The 26872-nt window shown below is 36.7% G+C and overlaps 1 pseudogene; it reads right to left on the bottom strand.

The window, feature by feature from the left end:
- The window catches only part of LOC120170149, a 95643-nt pseudogene that overhangs the window by 61323 nt on the left and 7448 nt on the right, over positions 1-26872 (bottom strand).

The raw sequence follows: 26872 nt of genomic DNA, 5'->3' as shown, positions 1-26872 counted from the left end.
CGATAGATTGTTCATCTAACTCTTTAGCCACTTGTCTGGTTGCAAAATCTCTGTTCTGTCCCCTTGCTAAGCCTCATTTTTCCGTGAAATTTCTATTCGTTGAAAGAGGCTTCCCATGTTGCTTCCAGCATTTCTCTTTTGTGTGTCGAGGCTTTTTGCAGTAAGTACACCATAAGGAATCCTTGTTTATTGTCCTTGTTATTTCTTGTCTATCTTCAATATTTTCCAAATGTGTTGACCTCTCAGAGACAATTCTAGTAACCAAGGCTGAGCTCTAAAGGTTGTTTTTTATCACCATCACTCTTCTTCCTTCTTCAGCACGAATGGTAGCAATAGTCTCATTTAATGAGGACAGATCTTCCTTCCCCAAAATCTGGACTCTCACCGCATCAAATTCTATCTTCAATCCACCAAGAAAATCATAAATTATATCTTTTTTGACAAACCTCTTTGGATTTGCTGCATCCTCACTACATTTCATCTGAATGCATTGGTAGTGATCTATTTCCTACCAGAGATTCTACAGTAGGTTAGAATATTCTGTAATGGATTTACTTCTTTGTTTGGTGGCCGAAATCTTGCTCTTGATTACATAAATCTGGGCAGTATCTCTAACTTTTGAATATGTTTGTTTTACAGCCTCTCATATCTCCTTGGCTGTGCTGAGGAACATGCAAGTGTCACTGATTTCGAGCACCATCGAATTCCTCAACCAAGTCATGACAAACGAATCTTGTTCGTCCCAAGCTTCAAATTTGGGATCTCCTTCCTCATGACCACTTCCAAGAAGATGACCAAGTTTACCCCTTCCTTTGAGGAAAGCTCGAACCAATTGAGAACACTTAAAGTAATTTTTACCATTCAACCTATAGGAGGCTTATATGTTTTGTAAGTCGCTCGTCAAATCAGAGTAACTTCTTTCATTCATGGTGTCTTCTTGAGCAGTTTCAGTACTGCTTAAATCATTAGTATCAACCACTCTCTCAAGATGAAAAAAATATCAAAGAATATTGTCCAACAAGAACAATAAGACATAAGAAACGAGAGGCTCTGATACATTGTCAAAAAGATTGTTTTTTCTTATATATCAATAGTGAAAACACTTACAAATAAATACACAAACCTAGGATCTATCTTAGGTAACTTCTAAACTAGGTAATAAACTACTTCTAGTAACATAATACAAAAGGATCCTAATCAAATAAAATATTTACAAATCCTTCAATTAAGGAAACTAATCTCTGACAGAATATAATACCTAGGAGCAATAATTTTTTTTATAAGAATTTCAGGCCTTGTTAAAAACCCCCTTCTTTATTAATGGAGCTTATATGAACTCCTTAATTAGTGGAAGGAGGAAAAGAGTGCCTTAGAATTTTATTGAACCATAAAATTACATAAGATACAACCATCATACACCCCACTAACCAAATAAACTTGAAACAACCATAAAACACCCAAAATATAAGAATAGAATCAGCCAATTCCTTCTTTAGCTAAGGCATCAGCCTCTAGATTGGCTGACCTATTAACCCATCTGACAACACCTTCTAAAACATTAAGCCTATGAACAATATCTTTAATCAAAAACGCATAAACATCAGGAACTAGATCCTCTTTCTTAATCCAGTCTACCGCAACTTTGTTGTCGCTTTCAATAATCAAACGACCCTTCCTCTCTCGTAAATTCGCATAGAACATTAGACCCTTCTGAATAGCTTTTAATTCCATAAAAGTTAGAGGGCCCGGACCAGCAGTTTCCTTGAAAGAACTTAAAGTCAAACCCGAGGAGTCCTTTAGAACACCTCATATCCCACTCTTCTTCCAATCTCTTGTAGTAGCCACATCAACATTTAACTTTACAAAACCTTGAGGAGGAGGAGACCAAGAAAATATAGATACAAGCCGATTAGGATAAAGAGAGCACAAATCCCCTAATGAAGAGTCTGAAATAAGAGAATCCTTAGGAATAGACACCTCTTTGTACTTAGCAAGGAACCAAGAAGCTAGTCTAAACCTTGCTAGGAAAAAATATTCAGCCAAATCCAACTTTCCCCCTTCAAACACAATGAGATTCCTAACTTTCCAAGTAGTCCAAATAACTGCCCCAAGAATAAAAGACCAAATTGTAGAGGAAGACTTCAAATCAGCCCAAGCAAGTAGGAAGTTTTTCGCATTAACATGCAAAACAGACTTAATCTTCCAGAAATTCAGAAATTTGTTCCAAATCATCCTCACCACCGAACACGTGAAAAACAAGTGCGATGGAGACTCCACCTCCCTCTTACAAAGAGGGCACATAATGTCTACAAATCTTTGTATTCCCCTTTTAACAAGTTCTGACCTAACAGCCAGCTTCCCTAACACCACCTGCCACATAAAGGACTCCACTCTAGGTGGAATCTGGCCCCTCCAAATAATCTTCTTCCAGAAATATACCTCTTCCGAATCCGAAATAATGGTTGAACAAATCTGAGTGCCAGATTTAACAGTATATACCCCATCTCCAGTACCTTTCCAAATCACCCCATCACATAACTCCGTAGATAGAGAAACAGAGGAGATAGCATTCATCAAGTTAACCCACTGTTCTACTTCCCAGTCGTTTAAATTTCTTCTAAACTGCACTTCCCAACTCCAACCAGATGAGTTGTAATTCCCAAATTCAACCAGTTTACCCATTTTGTTTGTGGAAATGGAGAACAATCGAGGGAAAATAATTAGAAGAGGATAGTCCAACGCCCAATTATCCTGCCAGAACCTAATCAATCTGCCATCCCCAACTCGGAAAGAATACAAACTTCTAAACTTAGAGCCAATACTGTCTTCTTTAAAGTGATTCAAAACCACCGATCTCCAAATCCAAGATACTCTTTCTGGGACTTTGCTGTCAAACATTAACCAAGATAGATCCATATTGTATTTAGAACAAATGAATTCCCTCCAAACAGACCCCCTTTCATTAGCACACCTCCAATACCATTTTGCTAGAAGAGCTCTATTCATGAAAACAAGGTTTCTAACACCTAAACCCCCCTCGAATTTTGACTTGCACACATTCGGCCAGTTAACCCAATATATCTTGTTTTTACCTACTCCCCCACCCCATAAGAAATTCGCCATAATGGAGTTGAGAGATTTAAGAACCACAACTGGTATCTTAAATAAAGATAAATAATACGTAGGAAGCGAACATAGAACCGACTTTATTAAAACCAACATTCCTGCTAATGACAGTGAAGCATCCTTCCACCCCGCTAATTTATTATTAAAATTATTCACCACCGAATTCCAAAGTACTGTAGAGTTCCTAGTAGCACCCAAAGGTAATCCTAAATATTTAGAGGGAAAACTACCCACAAAACATCCGATAGAATTAGCCCACTGCTGAACTTCTTCCTCGTTCAAATTCACACCAAACAGTTTACTTTTCTTCAAGTTGAGCTGTAAACCAGAAATCACTTGAAACACTCTAAGCACCCTCTTCACATTTAAAATATGCGTCTTAGATGCACCACAAAACATAATGAGATCATCCGCGAACTGTAGATGAGATAATTTGAAAGCATCAGCATCCCTTCCTATAACCAGTCCAGAAAACAGACCCTGTTCCACAGCCTTCAAAATTAGCAGATTGAGAAGTTCAATAAAATTAAACAACATAGGTGATAGAGAGCACCCCTGTCTAAGTCCTTTAGCCATTGCAAATTCCTCCGTAGGAACTCCATTCACTAAAACAGAAACTGAAGTTGTGGTTACACACTTTCTGATCCAACCTCTCCACCTAGAACCAAATCCCATTTTCTCCATTACTAGAAACAAAATGTCCCACTCAACCAAATCATAAGCTTTCTTGAAATCTACCTTGAAAACACAACCTTTAAGACCATTTTTCCTCCAATAATCCACCCCTTCATTCGCAATTAAAGAATATTCCAATATTTGTTTCCCTTGGGTGAAGGCAAATTGAGTAGGACTAATTAAGTCTGAAATACAGCTCCTCAACCTCCTCGATAGGCACTTAGATAGGATCTTATATAATCCACCAACTAAGTTAATAGGCTTATAATCATCAAGGTCACCACTGTTAGAGACCTTAGGAATAAGAGTAATAAAGGTATGGTTGATGCCATGATCCCAATCTTTCCCCAAATAGAAGTTGAAGAAGAACTTTATAATTTCTCCTTTAAGTACATGCCAATATCTCTTCAAAAAAACCCAAATTAAAACCATCCGGCCCCGGGGCTTTGTTGCTATTACAAGACTTTAAGGTCTCCCATATTTCCTCTTTAGTAAATTCTTTCTCCAAAATTAAACTCTGCTGAATCGAAATTCTGGAAAAATTCAACTCGATTTCTCACTTCTAAGGTCGATTTGTCATTAAAAGCCTTAAAGAAGTGTTCTTTGACAGTGGCTTTTATAACCTTTGGGTCTTGAATAACATTACCCCTAAAAATAAGAGCATTCAACGCATTTCTTTTCCTCCTAACTGAAGCACATGTATGGAAGAATCTGGTATTTCTGTCCCTATCTTTTACCCATTTAGATCTAGAATTCTGGAACCAAATATGCTCCTCTATCTTATGCAACTTCCATAATTCTGAACTTAACTCCTTTAACTCAGCAGCTTTCTCATCATAAGTACCATCTTGCTGCTTTTGAATCTCCACTTCTAATTTTTAAATCTTCAATTCTATTTCTGAAATTAAAGCTCCAGGAAACTTTTCTCTCTTTTTTTAATGGCAGTTTTGGTTTTTTTCAGAATTTTGAAAATTCCAGCATTCATATGTATCTCTTTACATTCTTAAATTGAAGAACTGATCACATCCTCAAATCCTACTTCATCCATCAGATAGTTAAACAGTTTAAACGGCTTTTTCCCCCTAATTTACACCTCCATTCTCAATTATTACTGCATTATGATATGACAATGATCTTGGCAGCAAAGACTGTGTTAAATCTGGAAAAGCTGCCAAGAATTGGCTATCAACCAAAAATCTATCCAGCCTTACATAGGTCGGAGAATCTTGGTTATTACACCAAGCAAACCTACCTCCACTCAATGGCAAATCGATTAGACCTGTATTAAGAAGAAAACGACTGAAAATCTCTAAAGAATTCCTGTTTTGGCCTCTACCAATCTTCTCATCTTCCTGTAGATACACATTAAGGTCCCCTCCAACACAAATAGGCTCAGAATGTCCTCCAATGAACGTGTTTAATTCTTTATAAACAATAACTTTTTCCTCCTAAACCGAAGGATCATACACATTAATGAATCTACAACTGAAATTATTTGCCCGAAATCTCCCCGATATAGCAATAAATCTTCTAGATGTACACTGATTTTGCAACTCAAATACATTATCATCCCAGAACAACAGTAAACCCCCTGACGAACCAACCGATGGTGACTCAATAACCCCTTTCAAATTATTTAACCCACTCCTCCTCATAAAAGACCTTTGAATTTTCTCCAATTTAGTTTCCTGCAACCAAAGAAATTGAGGACAGTATTTGGAAACTAGCCTCTGAACAACCCTTTTTTTCTCTATCCTACCCAATCCTCTAACATTCCATGTTATTATAGATATCTTTAACTTCAACATAAAGAAATCAACCTACTAATCCCCCCACAAAATCCCCCTTCTTGTCCATCCTCAAGCCTTTTTCCAGACTAATAATCTTATCCAAAAAGGCTTATTGTCCTTGTTTAAAGGAAATACCCAACAGCTTACTTATCTCCCAAGTAGCTAAAGCTTCATCCAATAAATCTGAAAAACTTGAAGAGGAAGCTGTTGAAATGCTCACTCTTTCTAAAGCTTCCCTTAACAAATGTCTTCTAGCTCTTCAGATAAAAAAACCCGAATCAAAGCTGTGATTATCACCCATTAACTGCAATCCTTCAACCACCCTTTCCACACTCATATCCCCTGAATTCAATCCATCATTCACATCCTCACAACCCTAAAACTCTACATTCACTAATAATCTCTCCAGTTGATTTCCTCTGGAATTCAAATTTTTCCAGTCCCTGACGATTAAGGCACTATCTTTCTCAGGCTTGAAATTCAAGATACTTCCCATCTAGTATTTTCTGCCCCTACACCTTTTGTAAACCCTTTTGTAACTTCTGCTTTTCCTTTTCTCTAACGGTACACTTTTGGTGCTTAACGAACTGTCAGACTTATAACATAGTCTACCCTTAACTTTGCTTCTTGAATTATCAATGTTAGGCTCTATCATCCTGCTCAATTATCTCTAAATCTGACCTTCTCCCCACATCTTATCTGCTGTAACAACTTGACTTAGCCAAATCCTGATCTTGAACCATTTTCCCAAATTTATCAATTTTAATTTTTGGCCCAGCAGGAATAATCCTCATTACGTTAGGCCCAGCAAACTCTTCTTCTGATTGGGCTTCAGACCCAGCAGCCGTCATTTTTGAATCTCTCAATCCCAAACCTGCAAACTCACCCACTTTGATACTCCCCCCATCATGCACAATTGACTTTCCATTAATGTGATCTATTTTTTGAAATTCTTGGAAACCGATTATCTCCACCAACTCCACCAAGCCTGATAGTTGCGCCCTGTTCCATCCAACTGTCCACTCTCTGACAGTTTTCTTCTTCTGATCTAGCAGAACCTTCCTCATTTTCTGACCATATCCTGTCTCCTTCGTTCTCAGTCATGAACGCTCCCAACTGTCCCTCATCGGAACTGACCACCAGAGGATTTGTGGAAAAGAAAATAGACTCATCATTCGTCGATCCAATCTTCATTGTTACTTTGAAAGATCTTCAATATGATCCAATAGTAATCTGATCTGGAACATCAAAAGGACTAGCCACCCTAATTAGCAATCTTGCCTTTGTAATATCTTCACTGTGTTTAGTGTCATCAAGAATATCTATAACCCTACCCCATCTCCCTGCTAACCTTTCAAGGAAAGATTCATTCCAACATAAAAGAGGTAACCCAAAAAACTCCACCAAGCAAAAACCCAAAAGAACACCATCTTCGTTCAGTAATGGCTCTAAACGATCAAACCAAAATTGAAGATCTTCTTTCTTCTTCATCCAAGCATCTGACATTTCTTCAACTGATTTAAAGATTATTACACAAGAGTTCCAGACATACCCCCATCTAACAATTTGGACGTCATAGCCTTCATTAACTAAAGCATTATGAACTAGCTCTAACTCAAATAAATTCTTAATAATCCCCGTCAATGATCTTTTAACCCAGCTCGAGCTCTCAGATGAAATGTGCATCTGCATGAAGTTTTTCTCGACTTTTTCCCTGTTTTTAGCATCGACAACCATATCTTTGACCTCCAGAACACTCCTTGACCTCCTGTTCGACATCAATGCATCTTTGTACGATCTGTCATCCCTCAAACTTCTAAGAACATCATCTGGTTATTTTGGATTCGAAATATCAGTAGTGATCGGACAAGTATCCTTCTTTAAATCTTTATTATTACGCTCTACCCATGCCCGGGATTCATTGTATCTTGCGACTCCAACCGTGATCCTTCTCCCATCTATGATTGCTCCATTAAGATTTTCTACAGCCCTTCTCAAACCATCCTCAGTTCCAAACTGCACAAAAGCAAAAGTGGAAAATCTGTATTTTGGGTTTCTAGTTTCCTTAGGGATATAGACTCTCTGAACTGGACCATGAACTAAAAACATTTCCCTTAATGCACATCTTGACACTCTCCGACTAAGATTATCCACAAACACGTTCCAAATCTCCTCGGAAAAAAAATTACTTTTCGCCATTTCTCTCACAACTTCTCTCTCCATCTCTCTCATCTCTCCCTTTCTTAAACAAAGCTTACCCAGGAGTAATAATCATTCATACAAGCAAGATTACCTGATATATTACCATAATAAGTGACCAGAAGAAAATAGTATATTTAGCAGTATGTATAGATGACTGTTTAGAAGGCTTAAAGAAGGTGAAATGTCAAAGTGGCTTGAATTTACCAACCTGATAACCATAAGCAATAACCTCCATGCATGCCAGAAAAGCAACCACGGTTTTCCCACATCCAACATCTCCCTAGAAAGAGAAACATATATTATCAAATATCAGATAAAATCAAGGAAGCTTCTCAGTTTTCAAGAATAACAATATAAATATATGAAAAATATCAGATAAAAATCAAATCTCAGCTCCTTGAAGATAGATTATTTCCTCTTCCCTTCATATAAAACTTGATATTTGCCTATTCAAGATGAAGTTATTCCAAATAAAGTCATCCTTACATATAATCTTGCAAACAAGAACAAATATAAGAGTTCAAGATTTGCAAAAAGATTAGATGTTGCCATTGCAATTTGGATTTTTTTTTGTATTCTCGTGTTAAGGATTAGTAAAAATACAAATATTCCACGCACAAACAAGTAGTTGATGATGGATTTCCCTGGTAGTTATAGCTCAATTCATTTCATTACACATGGATGGTAGATGTCATGCCTTCATCAAAACCAAGGATCTAGAAAAAAAATCCAGTTTCCCATATCATGACACCTCAACATCTGAATGCTTATTTATATCTCGTAGTAAATTAAATCCCATGTTCCACAACTGTAACTTACTGAATACATAACCATCAATATTTCCACTCTATTGCCTTATGTTGTTTCCATTAAAATTGCATTCTTAGTTCTTTTTAGCTCGTATTTGTAATAGTTATAGTTACGTTCAAGAACTTCATGAAAGATTGAAAAATATAACGGAACATGCACAATAATTTCAAAGAATGAAAATGAAAGGTTCCTAGCAGTAAGAACCCAGAATCTGAATCACAAGAGACTAGCCTTAACCATGGTTGGTAGCTTAGTTGGTTTAGGCTGAGCTAGTTCTGTTTTATAGGGTTATCTTCGGTTCTTTTTTGGGTTTTTGGTTATGTTGGGGGTGTTTATCTGGTTGTATCTTATGTAATTTCTTTTGGTTAATGAAATCTTTAGGCACTCTTTTCCTCCTTCCGCTGATTAAGGAGCTTCTCTGCAAGCTCCTTTAATCAAGAAGGGAATTTTTAACGAGACCTTCAATTCCTATCAAAAAAAAATTGAAAGGGAAATCATCAGCAAAGATACAAGCAACTATATATATATTTTTTTATCAACAACCAGTCAAACTAATAACCCTTTCGACAAATCTACATTAAGATTTGAAACCTAAAACACAGAGGAAGTTTACCAAACCTTTATGTTTTAAGAGTCATAGAATGATAAACCAAGCCAAGGGAACTCGTGATCAAAGATATTTACTGGTTACCAAGAATATGCTAATAAATGTGGCAGTGTGTCATGGTAATGGAAGAGAGGGGCATACATATCTTTTAGTTTCAGGAAGGCAGACTTGGGAGTTCAAATAATTGGATGTATTTCTTAAAAGGTAACTAGGGTAGAGGGTAAGGGGGCACACAACATAATAAAATTAGAAAAGATATTGTACTATTGAATAATGAAAGAAAGTAGCATTCTAGAAAAATCCAGAACCTGTAAAAGTCGATTCATTGGGACCGGCCTCTTTAGATCCCATATAATTTCTGAAATAGCACTAAGTTGACCAGAGGTAAGCGGATATGGAAGAGCTTTCAAAAATTCCTTGGTCAGACTAGACCATTCTTCCATGAAAGCAGCATTTGCTTCAGGTTTTTTGTACTTCTCCAGCAATCCATCCTTTTCAATTTGTGTGCCAAGACCTTCAAGTATTTGAAATAAGCGCCCTAACTGAAGATAGGATCATTTTTCTAATGAGTATATAATATGTGCAACTATTGCATAATATGATACCAAGAATGAAGACATCATAATGTTCTAAATTAATCTATTGCAAAATATGTAGAAATTAGCAAATGTATACAAAATCAAACTTGGGAAGCCAAGTAAATAAGCTCATCAAACTCCTAGCTTAAATTCTGACATAGGAAAGCTAGGAGGATATGGTTTATTTTTTTTATAGGAATATATGGCCTCATTAAAAACCTCCCTCTTAGAGGTCATTTACCATATGGTAAGAACCAACTAGCGGAAGGAGGAAAAGAATGCCAGACTTTATTGATTGCAAAAGAATTACATAGGACTTAAAAACAGTCCTACAAGATACATAAAACTTAAACACATTGCTAAAAATCATAACTACTGAACGCCACAACTCGCTGAAACAACAAATCCCATCACCCAATCCCCTCATTTGCTAACTTATCAACCTCGCAATTATAGCACCTCGGAATCCACCTCATAATAATCTCGTGCGCATACATTGTAGAAGCTATCTCCTTAACTAGATTAGTAAGAAAAGTAGGGACAGTTGCTTGATCTTTCAACCATTCCACTGCTAGTATACAATCAGATTCCACAATTAACCTTTCTTTCGGTGCCCATTCTAAATAAACAAATAAATTTATTCCTTTCTTGATTGCTTTCAACTCTACTATGATGATAGGAGTAGGACCAACATTATCTAAAAAAGAAATCAGCTTTGTCCGATTTCAGTCTCTGAGAATACCCCCAATTCCAGCAATTCTCCCAACAGTACAAACAGCTCCATCCACATTCATTTTATAAAAGTCAGTTGGAGGTGGACTCCAACTAACCACTGACCTGTTCAAATCTTTTATAACTGAGCAAGTGTCTGCCAATGAAGGATCAACAATTAGCGAATCCACCTGAATAGAGCTTTTTGGATACTTTGCTAAGAACCATTTCGCTAACCTTAGCTGAACTGTGAAAAACAAAGCGAAACTGTCTAGTTTACCTCCATTAAAGATGATATCATTTCTAAATTTCCATAGAGACCAAAGGATTGTCGCTGGAATGAACTTCCACATGGCAGAATAAAGCTTCAAATATGTCCAAGAGCTAAGGAAGGAGGGAGGATCAGAGGGTAAAACACACGAAATTCCCCAAAAGTCGATAATTGTATTCCACAATTCTCACGAAACTTGACAAGAAATAAAAAGATGTTGAACAGATTCTTCACAAAGATTGCAAAGAGGACATAATATCGTTCCCTAAGGGAACCCCCCGTTTCTTCAACTCCACTCTCACCGGTAATTTTTTATAGGATACTTGCCAAAGGAAAGCCTAAACTCTTGGCGGAACTAAACCCCTCCAAACATATTTTTTCCATAAAAATGAATTTTTATTAGAATAGGGAAAAGACTTCCTACAAGCTTTAACCGAAAACAACTCCTCCCCCACTCCATCCCATAGCAAACAATCCTCCAAAGCTTCGGTTAATTTAATGTCTTTGAGTCTATCCAATAGCTCCACCAACTGAACCACCTCCCAATCACAGAGATTCCTCCTCGTTCTAATATTCCACTCCCATCCATTCGAATCGAAGCTCCCAAAATCAGCAATCTTCCCCCCCTTGGATTGGAGAAAGAGCAAAAATCCTAGGGAAAAGCATTTTCAAAAGAACATCCCCTAACCAAGAATCATTCCAAAATGAGATCGATTTGCCATTCCCTACTTGTAACTTCGCAACGGCTCTAAGGCAACCACCAACAACATCATCTTTGGTGAAGTTATTAACAATTCCCCTCCAAATCCAATAGTTCTTATGTGAAAGGGAATTAGTAATATCCATGGAATTGCAACTAACATCATGTTTGGTGCATATGAAACGCTTCCGCAATGAACTTTTTTCATTAGCAAACTTTCGCACCCACTTTCCCAACAAGGCTCGGTTAGAATATTTCAAGTCGACAACTCCCAAACCTCCACAACTCAAAGGATTGCAAATCTTATCCCAACTTACCCAATGCATTTTCTTCTTCTCGGTCCCATCACCCCATAAAAAAGCCACCATCAAAGAATTTAACTTCTTGCAAATAGAAGAAGGCATCTTGAAAAAAGATAGAAAGAAGACAGGTAAAGATGACAAAACTGACTTAATAAGCACCAATCTACCTGCAATTGACAAGGAAGAGGCTTTCCACCCCGCTAGTTTCTTGTGGAAATTATCAAGAACCGGCTCCCACAATTTCTCACAATTTCTTTTTGCCCCTAACGGAAGTCCCAAATAAACGGTCGGAAATGAACCTACAAAGCATCCAATAGCCGCAGCACAATCTCCCATGATATCATCTTCCACATTGCTGCCAAAAAGTTTACTTTTAGCTAAATTAAGATGAAGTCCCGTTATTAAGCTATAAATCCTCAGAACTCCGTCTCACATTCTTGATCTGAGTAATGGAAGCTCCACAGAAAATAATAAGGTCATATGGAAACTGAAGATGTGACAAAGTGAAATTATTTTGGTTTTTTCCAAACGCTAACCCTTGAAATAGGCCAATTTCTACAGCTTTGGATAACATCATGTGAAGTAGTTCACCAACCACGTTAAACAAAAGAGGAGAAAGGCTACATCCTTGTCTCAAGCCTTTAGCTATTGGGAACTCCTCTGTAGGCGACCCATTGACTAAAACCGAGATTGAGGCAGTGGAAATACACTGTGAAATCCAAGAACACCACCTTTCACCGAAGCCCATGACATTCAAAAGCCTTCGAAGAATCTGTCAGTCAACTGTGTCATATGCTCTACTAAAATCGACTTTAAAAACAACTCTTCTAAGCCCTTGTTTCCTCCAAAAATCAATGTCTTCATTTGCTAAACAAGCACAATCCAACAATTCTCCCCGGAATAAAAGCAAACTGAGTTGGGCTTACAATATCATTAACACATAATGAAAGTCTCTTAGACAGAACTTTTGAAAAAATCTTATATAAGCTGCCCACAAGGCTGATAGGTCTGTAGTCTTCAATACACTCTGGATTACCGATTTTAGGAATCAAGGTAATAAATGCATGATTTACCCCATGAACCCATTCTTTTCCTTTGTAAAAATCAGAAAAAAAAACTTCATGATCTGGGCCTTCAGTTTCCAAAGTTATCAAAGGCTCAAGGCACATCGAGGCGCAAAGTGTCCTGGAGCCTTGAGGCGCATGAAAGGCGCGGGATTCACGAAGGCGAGGCGCATGATATCTAAAAAATTGTAACATATGTATATATTAATGCAATCAAACTCAAATATCATAGATACCCAATATTAGGCTTCAATAGAGTTTATTCTCAAATTCAAAATACCAACCTAACGTCATAAAAGTTATCAACAAGCATAATCAAGTACTAAGTTTAACAAAAACATTCAACATGCAAAAACAAAACATCAAATAAAGTCACTGATAATCATCATCAAACATCAAACTAATCCTCGTCATCATCGTCAAGTGGTATGCCATCATCTTCCTTCCTCCTCATCCGTCTCACAATCCCCAAAGTCTTTTTCTTCAGTGTCACTCTCCTCTAGCATAACAACTTCATCATCTTCATCATCTTCATCTACAAGGTGCGGTCTAGCTTTTTCCTTTCCTTTCGAGCTTGAACTAGCAACGTTCTTTCTTCTAGTATTATGGTCACACTCATAAGCTCCGGAAGCTATACCAACATCCTTCCATGTCAAATCGTCATCATCAAACACATAATCTTCATTTTCTTCTTCATCCTCATCCATTCTACCAAGCAACCATTCGTTACTTTCATCAATGTCATCCAAAGAGATTGGATCAATGACATCACGATGATTATAACGCCGCTTTAACGCTCGATTATATTTCACATAGACTAAATTATTGAGCTGAGTTTGCGCAAGTCGGTTTCTTCTTTTGTTATGAAGCTGCCAAATTATAAAAGAATAATCAGAGTCAAAAACATTACTTATGATGTTTCTTAAATGATATCTGAGTTACTTACGAGGCTAAAGATACTCCAATTTCGCTCACAACCACTTCCATTTCTACTTTAAAACTATCATAATTTGCTGCATTAAACGCCAATCCAGCATCAAAGAACCAGTTTGACAACTCCATACATGCTTTCTCCCGTAGTTGTTTTTTATATGCTTCATTGATGCTTGGTTAATTCATTTTCCCATCTTTTCTATTTTTCACAACTTGTTCGGGTGGTGGGGTGAAAAACATATCAATTGGTCCTTTAATGCCCTTTTGCTTCTTTGATGCTTTACTAGTACTATTACCACTTTTGCGAACACATGTACCAACTTCATCATCCTCGTCATCCCCAAAGTTCTCTACATCATCAAAATCATATAAAACTTCCGCTTCTTTTTTATTTTAACACTTTTTCTCCATGTATTCTCTAATCTCCTCACGTACATGAGCTGGACATTTTAGACATCTTGTACTATTCCGGTATCCACCCACTATATGTTGTTTAGCCCTATAAATACCTCCGGAAGTGATTTTGTCACAAAACATACATTTTACTTTACCTTTACCCATGTCACTACAATACTTCCAAGCTATATTTTGCTTTAAAGAAGTTGATGACTGATTTTCAGAAGTCATAATGTCAAATACTCAAATCAGATTTTCCAAAAGCAAAATATTGATGATTAACAGCTGCAATATTGTCCCAGAAGCCAGAAAAATGAAAACAGAAAATTAAATAAGAGAAATTATGATTATCAAGAACAGACACATACGCAAACGAATAACTGCATACTTAAAAAAGGAAAAAAAACAAGAACAGACACATACGAAATTATGAATAACTGTATACTTAGAAAAGAAAAGGAAAAAACAAGAACAAACACATACACACGAATTGTGGTGATTATCAAGAGAATTTGATTCAGAAAAACAAAATTCTTTCAACACAGATGGTTAACAGTATAAATCGAAAGATCAATCGAAGAACAGAATCACTTACGGGAAGAATTGAATGTGTGAATCGAGTAATCGAATTGTTGCTACTTTCTTGTTCAACGTCGCAGTCTCCAATAGAAGAAAAAGAGGAAGCGAACGATCGATAGATTAGTATGTATGGACTAGAAGGCCGATTGACAGTAGATTAAGGGTTTTAAATAAGAAATGAGAAGGAAAAATAAGAAAAGGAGACTCTTACATGTAGTTAGAGCCTTAAAAGACAAATCAAATTCAAATAACAATAAAATATTTTCTTTAAAAAAATTAAAATGAAGATAAGATAGGATAAGTTTATTTTGAAATTTAATATTAAAATTTGTGTTCTGTGAAATATTATTATTTAAATTAGTATAATGTAAATTTTTGAATAATTAAATTAGATTTCAAAATAAATAAATTTAATTATTTTAGTAAAATTTGAATAATTTAAGTATACATACTCACAAAACTTTTAAATCATAGATTTATATCCTTCACTTAGTTATTAATCAATAAGTTAATTAAACATTCTTTTTAATCTATGCTAATACATAGAAGTACCCTTTCTTTCCGAGTTTCATCAGTTAATCGCAATGCATTCCTATTATAGGTTTGCTTAATTTTTAGACTGTCACAAATTTTGATGAGCGGAAAAGAAAATATCAAATACTGATAGATAAATAAACTTAGGTGAAAAAAGGACCAAAAATGATTAAAAAACTTATTTGTTTGAAACAACATAACGAAAATGGTCGTTCATTTTTGCAGACCATGTATGCATAGAAGAGAAGGCCCTGCAGTAATAATTACAAGGTTTTAAGCCCACATCGCGCCTCAATTGCGCCTCGACTAAGCCTCGCGCCTCATAGCCTCGCTGTGCCTCGCTGCGCCTAGGCTACGTGCCTCGCTTCAGTGTTGAAAAAGCCCCGTCCAGTGAGCCTCTGCACTTTTGCGCCTCAGGCACGCTTTTTACAACTATATCAGTTTCAGCCAGAATTTCTTATAAAATCCCATGGTAAAACCATCCGGTCCAGGAGCTTTAGAACTTTCAGAAGAAGCAATTGCTTGCCAAACTTCTTGCTATGAAAATTCTGCCTCAAGACAATCTCTTTGAACTGCTGTCAATTGTTTAAAATCAAAATTAAAGCCTGCAACTTCCAGAGTTGATTTGTCATTATATGCCTTCTTAAAAAAATTGAAAACAGTTGCTTTTATCTGTTCTGGATCTGAAATAACTCCCCCTTCAGACTTCAATGAATGAATGGAATTGATTCTGATTCTCCTCAATGTAGTAAGGTGGAAGAACCTTGTATTTCTATCTCCATCTTTAATCCATCTTGTTCTAGACTTCTGAAACCAGATCTTCTCTTCGATTCTCAACAGCCTCCATAACTCTTTTTTAAACTCAATCAGCTGATTCCACTCCCCTGAAGACAAAATTCCACCTTGAGATTTTCTATCCAAAGCACTGATTTTAAATTCCAGCTGCGAGATGGATTCACCCAGTCCTCTGTGACTACTACCAGGCCAGAATTTGATTTTATTTTTTGCAGCCTGTAACAACTTGAAAATACCCCCTCTATTCTTCTTCTTTTTCTCTACTGCCAGTGATTCTTCTACCAATTCATCAAAACCTTGTTCTTCTAAAAGAAAATTAAAGAACCTAAAGGGTTTAGGCCCCCAATTAATAGAAACATCCTCCAACAAAACTGGATTGTGATCTGAAATCGACTTCGGAAGAAGACTTTGAGTAACATTAGGAAAACTGTTAAGAAATCTGGCACAAATTAGGAACCGGTCCAGTCTCACCCAAGTTGAAGAGTCTCTATTATTGCACCACTTGTAAGCACCTCCTAACAAAGGCAAATCAATGAGATTCGCTTGATGCACAAAGGATCTAAGAGTATCGATTGAATTCCAATTTTGTGATTTCCCTTGCTTTTCATCCGTATCAATATACGCATTGAAATCTCCCCCAATACATACTGGTAAATTCTAAGAAATTACAAATTGCAGCAGTTCCCTATAAAACTCTTCCTTTTCTGATTCGAAAGAAGGCCCATACACATTTATAAAAACAAACTCCATTTGCCCATTCATCAGTTTCCCCATTACTGCCAAAAACCTACTGTGAACATGCTGGTGAAAGACTTGAACCACACTTTCATTCCACATAGTAATCAACCCCCCCGATGATCCTTGAGCTAGAGACACCAGGACTCCCTTTAGCAAATTACCCCCTATCCTCCTAATAATCAACACATGTACTTGATCCAACTTTGATTGTTGAATGAATAGAAAAACTGGTTTCAACTTCCTTACTTGCCTTGCAACTGCTACAGATTTTTCTCTTCTTCCAAGGCCCCTTATGTTCCACGTTAATATACTTAAATTATTCATTAGAGATAATTAACACCCAAACAACAAAATACCAAAACTGCAGACAGCGCATCCTAACCACCAGTTAAGACTCCCTTACTACCTCTGAATGTTGTTCCAGACTTAATATTTTTTCAATGAAAACCTCCTTCTCTTCGTTAAAAGAAATCCCTAACATTTGACAAACTTGCCAAGTAGCTAACGCTTCCTCCAACAACTTTGAAAAAGTGAATGAAGAAGCTGTATAGATATTAACCCTGTCCATGGCTTCAGAGATTAAATATCTTTTCTTCATTCTAAAATCTTTACTTGACCCTGAAGTGGAAGAAGAAGCTACTGCCACATTTTCTGAGAATTGACTACGGACTAAAGGAGCCGAAGATGAATCCTGTAAATTAGCATAACAGAAGATGTCCTTGACATGTTCACCTCCACTGAAAATTGGAGACAGTTTCTGATAAATAGTGAGCTCAGCGGTATTCTTTTTCTGAATTAGATTACCCTCTGCACAAATGACAACATCTTTCAAACCCGAGCACTGCCATATACGTCTATTCCTTGTTTTTCTGTAAACCCTTGCATAACAAGATTTACCTCTCCTACCATCGAGAACACTTCTTAAAGACAAACATTTAAAAACAGGAAATCCCAGCTTCCACTTCTTAGTACTCTTAACATTATTTTCACAAACTTGTTCCTGTGTCGGATTTCCTCCTGCTTGCTTCCCAGGGACATGAAGCTGATCTGCCTGAACACCCTCAGTAATGTCCTCAGATAAGATGTCTCTTTCATCATCAAATGATTTAGGAGGAGACCGAGCATTTGGATGAAATTCTTTCCCGTCCCAATTTAATTTCACAGCAGGCCCAGCTGGAATTAATTTAGTAATTGGGGAATAAGACTCCCAATTAGAGTCTGAATGGGTTGAACTACTTTGATCCACCACCTTTCTCAGCCCAATACCCGCAAAATCCCTATTAGGACTTGAACAAAATTCAAAATTGTCTGACATCCCATTAATGTCAGATTGTTTGAGAGAATATTTTTCCAGAGAATATTCCCCACTACCCACCATCATCCCACTATCTTGACTCTTTTGAACGCACATGTCCCACTTTGACCCAACTCCTTCAGCTGACAGCCCCCTATCTTGACTATTCTGAAGCCACGTGTCAACCTTTGACCTAAACCCTTCTGCTGAGTCCTCCCTATTGTCTTCTTCCTTCTCTGTATTTCCACCATTGTCACTGTTGCTGCCATATGCAGAATTCTGCCTCATGGCACCAAAAGCTTCAGAAATAGATTTAGAGCTGGATCCCACATTAATTTTAACTTTAAACGATCTTCCATAAGATCCTACAATAATAGATTCTTGAACATCAAAAGGGCTTGCAACCCTTAACAGCATTCTGGCCGAAGAGAGGTCATCTCTATTTCTTGTTTCCTCCATTATACTAACAACCTTTCCCCACTTACCTCCAAGCTTCTCCAGAAAAGGTACGCTCCAGCTAAGAAGCGGTAAACCAACTAACTCGACCAAGCAATAGGCCAAAGAAACTTCATCTTCACAGTCCGCCCCTATTGTCTCTTCCTTCTCTGTATTTCCACCATTGTCACTGTTGCTGCCATATGCAGAATTCTGCCTCATGGCACCAAAAGCTTCAGAAATAGATTTAGAGCTGGATCCCACATTAATTTTAACTTTAAACGATCTTCCATAAGATCCTACAATAATAGATTCTTGAACATCAAAAGGGCTTGCAACCCTTAACAGCATTCTGGCCGAAGAGAGGTCATCTCTATTTCTTGTTTCCTCCATTATACTAACAACCTTTCCCCACTTACCTCCAAGCTCCAGAAAGGTACGCTCCAGCTAAGAAGCGGTAAACCAACTAACTCGACCAAGCAATAGGCCAAAGAAACTTCATCTTCACTCAACAAAGGATCTACCCAATCAAACCAGCAGTGGAATTTCTCTCTAAGACTTAACCACGCCTTTAAAAACTCTTCATTTGTATTGAACATAATAATACTGGCATTCCTAACATATCCCCACCTACTATCTTAACCTGGAAACCCTCCTTTGCCAAAGCTCTCACCACCATCTCAGGCTGAAAGGGATCTTTAATAACCCCTGTTAAGGAGTTTTTCACCCAGCAAAAATCTTCTGATGGGATGTGCATACCTGGAAACCCTCCTTTGCCAAATCTCTCACCACCATATCAGGCTGAAAGGGATCTTTAATAACCCCTGTTAAGGAGTTTTTCACCCAACAAAAATCTTCTGATGGGATGTGCATATCCGATACATTTCTCACTCCAATTGCTATATTCTGGCCACCCCTATTCTCCATTCTATGTTGATCCAAACTCCTACTGTTAGCCACACTCACAACCTCCTTGTACGTTCTGACATCTCTCATACTTGGTGATTTCACCAAATCAGCCTGTTGTCTACCATTAGCCTCTCCATCTGGCTTAAATCCTTCCAGCTGAGATCCTTTTACATTTGCTGCTCTTTTCTTGCCCCTCTTGTACTTTGCAATCCCCACTGTGACTCTTTTCCCATCAGTCAGCGTTCCATTGACATTCTGAACTGCTCTTCTGCAACCTTCCTCCTTCGTATATTGCACAAAAGCAAACGTGGATGACTTATAATTTTTTTACTCAAAAAACTTGGAATAAAGACCCTCACTATTCTTCCATAATTAATGAAAATCTCTCTTAACTCACCTCTAGTAACTCTCATACTAAGATTTCCAACAAAAACAGTCCATTCCTCAAGAGTGATATCTAAGCTTCATTGTATCAAAACAATCGCAAAACAATAATGCTTGTAAGAACTATCCCAAATAGTTTTTATAAATTCAAAAACATAATGTTTCAACATTTGTTTATTTTAGTCTATCAAACAATAATTAATTAATTAAAAGAGAGGTTATCCAGTAAAGATAAATGCTAAAATAAGCAAAAATATATATAAAGGTAGCAACTAGCAATAATGAAAAATTTACCTGTAGGTAGAAGAACTCATCAAATATAAGCCTTTTGCGAGCTAAATCTGCCTCCTCCCTGTTCATTGGCTGGTGAATCCCAATGTATGCCTACATTTTTAACAAAGATAAGATCAAATGATGAGAATAAATGTAGTACTACAAAAGCATGGAACACAATGCTAGGATTATGACTCATTTCTATATCATGTTTTTTAATGTTTAATGCTTTGTTTGTGGGGGGGGGGGGGCCTTTACTTGTAACTTTTTAAAAATGTTTCTTTAGGCCATGGCGATCATTTTCATTTCTTTAGAAATTTTTAACCATAGATTAAAACCCCAGACCAGCCAGTTGAATTTGGAACCAACATGTTATCTAGTTTAGTGCATTATATGAAATCAGTTTGTGGGTTCAAAAGGTCTCAGAATCAGATGGCAGGCTACAGAAAGACTCCTGGAGGTTGTGCGTTTGAAAGGGCATAGATGCAGAATGTCTTCATGAAGTGAGTTAATTAGATAAGGGTGGGGGGTTAAAGATAGATTAGGAATTTCAAAAATAAAAATAAAACATTCATAAAATGAATCAAAAATGAGAATTTTGAGGTGAATGTTTGATAATTTGAGTAAAGAAAAAAAAGAATTAAAGCCAACTGAAAAAAAAAAGTTAAAACAATGCTTGTGTCAGGAAGATATAAAAAAGTGGCAGATCAGATGGTTACAAATTAAAATTAAGATATATACCTACAACTAGTGGTGCATGCACAGTATATGTAAAAAGAACAAAGAGGGTAGATGCTATTAAGAAAGATCCCATATCTAACCATTTCTCAAGGAGTATGAATTAGTATAAAATAGAGGAGAAAATTCGTGCCTATTTCAATCTAGTCTGAAAATACGCTTAAGTGACGAGAATACATTAGACCGGATTAGTGAAGAGCTAAGTTTAGGGTTAATAACAAAAACCTTGCCTCTCAACCTAAGACAATTTCTTTCTAAGGCAAAAGCTCAATGTTTATAATGCAATACGCATAAGACAAAGTCATTCCATTAAATTGAGAAGCAAAGATTACAATGCAATAGTATTTGAGGGTATAAGATGATACTATTGCAGCATGCCAAACTTGCAGGAAACAATAATTTCATTGTTAAGATACTGATGCATCATGGAGGAAGAAAAGGTAACTTACATCATGGAGACGTAAAAGGCCAAATTCGTTGATGATTTCATAAGGTATAGGATCAATATTTACCTGCACAGCTTGTAAAGCCCTGAAAGAAAATGGAATGCGATATTATAAGTTAAGGGGAGAACTAAATTTAAGCACAAGAATTACCAAATTCATTTTAAGGGAACTGAAACAAATGCTATGAGTAAATCACATTCTATTGCATAATAGAATGTGACTGTCATGGAGGAAAAAATCTCATATGCTATAATCGTTGTATATTGAAATCCTTACGAAACGAGTCTAAATGCTCGGATTCTTTTTTGAAAAAAAAGAGCCATTTAAATCTTAATACATCTTTCTTCCTGCTTATATAAACGATTTAAGGTCAATGCCACTTCAATGAGAGCGATTTTAATGATTTTCGAGAATTGATGCGATGGTTGAATTGAAGGTTGGTGACAACTTCTTCAAGGTCATGGTGCATGAGATAGAGCCTTCATTCAAACCGAATTCTTGGGCTCCTAAAGAATACGAGTCTCTTTAGATCTTGTCTCTTCATTCGTGGTTTTGTTTTAGTCTATATGATTGTAGGTGTTGCTTTTATTTGTATTATGTTTTGTGGCGTTGTTTTAGTCCTACTGCTGGTGGTGTAATTTTTTTTTTTGATAAGAATTGAAGGCCTCGTTAAAAACCCCCTTCGTGATTAAAGTTACTTGGGTAAAGCTCCTTAATCATAGGAAGGAGGAAAAGAGTGCCTTAGGTATTTGATTGTGGCTTTAGATGAGGGTATTTGAGGTTTAGGTGTTTGTTGTAATGGGGTATATCACCATGAGAGGATATTTCGTGGTGTCTTTTGTATCGGGTATTATTATTAATAAAATATGAGGTACTCTTTTCTTCCTTCCAATGTTCGTTAACATACTTTTAGTATGTGAACGAATATGAAGGGAATTTTTAATGAGACCTCCAACTTCTATAAAAAAAAAAAATTAAGTGTACAGTTGAATTCAAGTGTTAATATTAAGGACAACAACCATCCAGATAATAAGCTGAATGATGCTTCTAGAATATGCTCTGTCACAAGATTGTCTATGATGACTACATTAAAATCACGAGCGCGATAACATTGTCAGAAAAAAGTTCTTGTTAATGTGGACTATAAAACCTATATCACTTGCTGCATTCAGCAACTAGAAAATGGGGGCACAAAGTTTAGTGCCCTCACCACCTGCCCTTATTTCCACCTCAAAGAGGCATAAGTCAACCAATACAACAACATAAATCCCAAGACAAACTAAGACATGATATTTACAGAAGCAAAGGAGACAATTACAGTACCAAAACACAAGTACCACAGAGTATAATTTTTCAACATGGGAACATTATTTTTATGGGTCGAGATGGATTGTTCACAAAATTAATTAACTACACACAAATATACACATAACACAAACATATGAAGCGGAATTAGTGTCAGAAAATAAAACCATGCAGTACAAGCACTGAGAACTGATCTAATAATTGTTCCTTGAAAGTGAGTACTGATGTAACAATTCAAAAATAGTTAAGTACAAACCTTGCAATGATGTCTCTAAGAAAATCAGGTTTTAAGCCACCTTTCGAATGATATATAGGATAAGGCCTCCCCTTTGTGATAGCAGATGAGTCATTTTCATCTTTCAGTACATCAATACTGTATTCCCTCATTTCATAGTGATCTTTACTCAAAGCCCTCACCTAGATTGGAAAAAAATTTATTACTTATGGATGATATTCTAAGAAACAGAAATGAATACTTAAGGATGAATGACAACAACTGAGAAATGAAGTTAGCAAAAGCTCTCATTCTTTTCATATCTATGAAAATCAACACTAGTTGGTGCTTATTTCACTATACTAGTAAGAGAGACAACCAATATAACTGAAAACTATTCAAACCATGAAAAAAATTAAAATATTAAGCTCGCTAAGTGAGAATCCTTGTAAGAAAAATTATATTTCACAATCCTTATAGCATTTGCTTCACAACACCTCACTACAATTATCAAATACATGTTTGCACAAAGAGTTGAGGAAACTGAAGCAAACAATTAATTTAGGAACCCATTATTACTGATGGTTATATAGATGACAATGAAGTTGCTTCACATACCAGGATTTAGCGTATACAGTTCAACCATTGTCCTTGGCCTTATTCCTTGAATGAAAAAATGCATTGACAAGCATATGAGCTGAGCCATTAGGAAGAGTATGAAAGAAAAAGAAACTCACCTTACCACTAACACATACAAGTTCTCCCACTTTATGCTTTCCTTCAAGACATCTAAGAAAAGGTTGAGAAGCAAAACGAGCACTTCTTCAAATGCAAATAAATTGTCTTCTCACCCTTAGTATCAGTATCGCAATATATCTGCTCCAAAATGGGTTCAAAAATGGGTTCACTATTTGCAACTTCACAACCCACAATCACGCCAAGAAATGAAAAGGAATAACTGGCTCTAATTCCCCTGAATGAAAAATGATAAAATATTAACATAAAAGCATCACTATTCCAATCACAATGATGTATCTCTATAATTGCTATAAATGTTGATCTGTTCCACAAACAATTTTACAAACTACGGTCAATTACTTGTCCTCGATTTCAAATTTTTTATTGTTTGTTTGATGCATTAAATAGCATAAACATATTTAGAGAATTTGCAAAGGAAACGAAAAACCATTTTATACAGCATGTGTGACAAGTTCTTTTTTTGATAAGAATTTCAGGCCTCGTCAAAACCCCCTTCTTGATTAAAGAAGCTTGTAGAGAAGCTTCTTAATCAGCGGAAGGAGGAAAAGAGTGCCTTAGAGTATTATTGAACAAAAGAAATTACATGAGATACAACCTACAAAACACCCCCATCAAAAACATAAAAACAGTAAACACCCGAAAACCACCCATAGTACACAACACTAAATCAGCCAATTCCTTCTTTAGCTAAGGCATCAGCCTCTAAATTTGGCTGTCCTATTTAGCCATCTAACAACATCTCCTAATACATTAAGCCTATGAACAATATCTTTAATCATAAAATGTTGGAAATCCTAGAATTAAGGGACTGAATCTTCTTCCTTATTTTTAGGAGTTGACTTAGTGTAAATATGTCTCTAATTGTAGTTCTTAATTTTAGGTGATTCTTTCCTATTTTTTGCACTAATTCTTACTTTAAAAGATGTAATATGCTGTTAGAGAAATATCAGAATCATTTTTCTCAAATCTGTTCATGGTGTCAGAGCTGTAGGGATATTTCTGATCCATTCTACTTTATTTTTCTCCCGTGTCTTGTTTTTCTATCATGGCAAACACTGGAAATATTTCTGATTCTAAGACTTCACAAGTAACTCAGAATGTCAACCAAGCACTATCTTATAGTGATGTTAATTCGTCCCTCACAATCACTAATCATCGATTAGATGGGAAGAATTTTTTACAGTGGTCTCAATCGTTACTCATGGTGATTCGAGGTCGTGCGAAACTAGGATATATCAGTGGAGAAATTCCACGTCCTCACCTTACTGATCCTACATATGCTACGTGGGAACTCAATAATTCTATTGTCATGGCCTGGCTGATCAACTTCATGGAGAGTCACATAAGCCGAACCCTACCTCTTGTTCAAGACTGCAAAAGAAATGTGGGATGCAGTCAAGGAGAACTATTCTGATCTAGGAAATGCTTCTCAAGTTTTTAAAATCAAGCTAAAATTAAAAGACATTCAGCAAGGAACTCTTGAAGTTACACAGTACTACAACAACTTAAAAGTCTTATGGTAGGAACTCGATATGTACTATGAAGTGGACTGGGGTGAAGGCTTGGAGCACACCACGTTCATGTCACATCTCAATAAAGAACGGCTCTATGAGTTCCTAACAAGGCTGAACCGAGACTTGGACGAAGTTCATGGCCGTATTCTGGGTAGGACCCCTCTTCCAACCATTGGAGAAGCATTTGCAGAGGTTCGAAGAGAAGAAAATCGTCGTCGAGTCATGATGGGAGATTCAAAGAAACCAAAACATGTGACCAATAATGGTCATAGTCCTACTGAATCATCTGTCTTGGTCTCAAGGGGCCCTCAATCTCAAAAAATTCGAGCAGGGAATGATTCAAAACTAAGTCGCTCAGGAGATCGACTGTGGTGTAGCTATTGTAACCGTACCGGCCACACAAAGGAAAAATGTTTCAAGCTCCACAATTATCCCTATACAACAAAAATTCAGAAGGAAAACAAGGCTCTTTTATCCTTGGGCAACTCATCCATTGCGACCCCTGTACCTACTGAAGCCGTTCAGGATGTTCTCCTAACAAAGTCCCAACTTGAAACTCTTCACAAGTTACTCGGTACACCAATAAGCCATGGTTCTTTGGCTATTCAAGGTATTGCTTTTAATATTACTTCTGAATCCAGTAACCATCCATCCTGGATTCTAGATTCGGGAGCATCTGATCACATGACAGGTAATTTATCATTATTCCATACGTATGCCCCCTGCCATAACCAATCTCGAATTCGAATAGCTGATGGTTCATACTCATCTATTGCTGGAATTGGGGCTGTTCGACTCACAAAGACTTCTCACTCGAGAAAGTTCTTCATGTCCCGGATTTATCTTGTAATTTACTGTCAGTAAGTAAACTTACTGAAGACAATGTTGTTTGTGCTGAATTTTCTGCTGATGGTTGTATTATACAGGAACAGAAATCGGGGAGGATGATTGGCACTGCTAAGGTTGATGATGGACACTATATTTGGGATGACTACAAGGACAAGAATAAAAAAGGAGTATTTGCTCTCTCTGCTTCAAATGAGGACACTATCATGATGTGGCATCGTAGGTTAGGACTTCCAAATTTTCTGTATTTGAAGCATTTGCTCCCTATGTTATTTCGGAATAAAAAAATCAATTCCCTGAAATATGAAATCTGTCAATTGTCAAAACATACTCGTGTTCCTTATCCATTGAAGCCTTATATACAATCCAAACCTTTCTCTTTGATTCATAGTGACCTATGGGGGCCAAGTCGTGTTAAAAACATCACGGGGGCTAGATGGTTCATAACATTTATTGATGACCATACTAGAGTATGTTGGGTTTACCTTCTAAAAGAAAAAATAGAAACTCCAAAGGTATTCCAGAATTTCCACTCCATGATCCAAACCCAATTTGACTCAAACATACACACGCTCCGCACTAATAATGAAAAGTAGTATTTTAATTCTGTTTTAAGCCCTTATCTCTCTGAACAAGGCATTATTCATCAAAGCTCTTGTCCAGACACACCTCAACAAAACGGGATCTCAGAAAGAAAAAATAGACATATACTAGCTATTGCTCGAGCCTTAATGTTTACCATGAAAGTTCCAAAATACCTATGGGGGAGGCTGTCCTTACTGCATGTTATTTAATAAACCGTATGCCCTCTAGAGTTCTTAATCTCCAAACTCCTTTACATGTCCTACAAAAAAAAATTCCCTTGTTTCGTGTTCCTATCCTATCAGCCAAGATATTTGGTTGTAAAGCCTTTGTACATAATCACCAACCTAATCAATCCAAAC

The sequence above is a fragment of the Hibiscus syriacus genome, unplaced genomic scaffold, assembly GCF_006381635.1.
Source record: "Hibiscus syriacus cultivar Baekdansim isolate YM2019G1 unplaced genomic scaffold, ASM638163v2 tig00003041_pilon, whole genome shotgun sequence".
NCBI classification, from domain to species: Eukaryota; Viridiplantae; Streptophyta; class Magnoliopsida; order Malvales; family Malvaceae; genus Hibiscus; species Hibiscus syriacus.
This window is presented reverse-complemented; position numbering and strand designations above follow the sequence as displayed.